At 30.0% G+C, this 2136-nt stretch overlaps 1 long non-coding RNA gene across 1 annotated transcript; it reads right to left on the bottom strand.

The window, feature by feature from the left end:
* Window positions 1-1666: 1666 nt before the first annotated feature.
* LOC112452882 lies at window positions 1667-2136 on the bottom strand. The gene is made up of 3 exons (XR_003040550.1): window positions 1996-2136; window positions 1852-1915; window positions 1667-1762 (listed from the first exon to the last, which is right to left on the bottom strand). It is a non-coding gene; the product is annotated as an uncharacterized LOC112452882 (long non-coding RNA).

The following is a 2136-nucleotide window of genomic DNA, read 5'->3' as shown; positions in this document are numbered from 1 at the left end:
TAAAGTATGTAGTACTAGTATGATTTAATGTGTCGCGTAGGAGCAAGGCAACACCATGTATAAAATATTTATAACATAGAATTAATAGCTCAAGTTATATGATACTTTTACTAACAAATGCGTGTACACGTTTCTTATGAAAATATCTGAATGGTATAAATGCTACACACACATATATTACATAAATATATAAGTATTGCAATACAAACCCAAGCGCACACATATACATACTAGATATCTGAAATAGGTGTTAAATAATATTGCCAAGCAGCAAAATATCTTAAAATATATACTGAGCAACTTTATTAGAAATTTCTACTAAAGTTATTCTGTATATGAAATTCTAATATATATTGTTATTTATTAACACTGTAATAAATGCTTATTTCAGATATGTTATTTATATTACAATATTCATATTTAAGTAATATATCTGTGTAGGATTATTTTAAATTTGTACATTCCGTCCACAGTCGTTTACTGAAATTGAGAGGACAAAAAGGTTTGGAAGAGATAAGTAGTAAAATTCATGGCTCAATTTTCGTCTGACCGTATCGTTTCTAGTTTTCTAAACAAATAAAAAGTAAACAATAACAGCTATATAATCTTGAAAAATACAAGTTACCAAATAATAAAGAAGTCTTTCAGAAAAACTCTTTTGAAGAGATATATACAAGAGATTATAATTCAATTTGCATACTATTTACCATTAATTCTTATATGTATGCATGATCTGTGAACTGTTCACCAATCATATATTTGCATGAGATCTATTTGGAAGAATTAGTCTAAGACTGTTATTTGATTTTTTGTAACTTTTATCTTTCAAGATTATGTTGCTGTGTGTGTGTAAGGAATAAAATTATATTGAAGGAATAAACACCTTATTTGTAAGCATCATTGTTTATGCTATGAATAATGTACACAAGGCTCTTAACTGCTAAATAAAAGAAAAAAGTACATAATTACAAAAATATAAACAATGTTTTGTTATACAGATAGTATTAACATTTTAAACTAAAATATTACATTTGCCTGAGTGAAAAAAAACTTGTACAGATAATAGTACACACACACACACACACACACACACACACACACACACACACACACATATATATGTATATATATATATGTATAAGCAACAGGTGTTGTATGTACAAGATAAGCTTACCAGAAAAATTAAATACAAAGCAATAATACTGGGAACGACAGAAGCAAAGACGACAAAAGCAAATTAAACGACATAAGCAAAATAAACGACATAAGCAAAATATTACATTAATTTTTTATATCCTCCTTTACATTTACATATCGGACAATCTATTTTTATTGATTGTTCTGTGTTATTGTTCAACAATTGAAATAAACAGTTACAACATAATATATGTCCGCAAGTTACAGCACCAAAAGTCTCCAGAACGATCTCATCCCGACATATATCGGACACTCTAAAGGCTTATCTAATTTAATGTGCCGACGTTTACATTTTGTTCGTGTACAAATGTTTTTTTTAAAGTCACCACATATATCGGTGTTCTGTAAGGTTCGGCCGACTTCTCTTTTTAGATTTTCGGTTGCTTTGCCAGTCATCATGTAACGATACTGTTCCACACTAGGGCAGTGTAAAAATGGGCAGTCCTTGACGCTACACAAATTATTTTGATATTTGTAGCAATATCTATATGTATGAACCGAACCGCAATCTAAATTGCTGCAGCAACCTCTTTCAAAATTTTTGCATTTTTCAGCAAATTGTTCCCTGAAACATTTTTAGTACACGAGTTTAGTACGAGATTATGAAACCGAATAGAATCGTATAAGCACAAAAAGTATTTTGAAAAATCTTACCGTGAGCCGTAAAAAGACATTTTCACTATAATAGCCACTTAAATGGGGAATATTTCAGCGCAGCCTGCGTGAAAAAAAAAATGTGTACAGATTATAGTACACACATTCTTACATATATAAGCAACAGGTGTTTGTTAAGCTTACCAAAAAAATTAATTACAAGCAGTATTAATTAAATACAAGGCAATATAACTGAGAACGACAGAAGCAAAGACGACAAAAGCAAATTAAACGAAATAAGCAATATACACCACAAGCGAGGTTAAGGGTCGACGGTCGACAAGA

The sequence above is a fragment of the Temnothorax curvispinosus genome, unplaced genomic scaffold, assembly GCF_003070985.1.
Source record: "Temnothorax curvispinosus isolate PA1 unplaced genomic scaffold, ASM307098v1 QBEX01003797.1, whole genome shotgun sequence".
Lineage (NCBI taxonomy): Eukaryota > Metazoa > Arthropoda > Insecta > Hymenoptera > Formicidae > Temnothorax > Temnothorax curvispinosus.
Note: the sequence above shows the minus strand (reverse complement) of the source record. Positions and strands in the feature narration are given on the sequence as shown.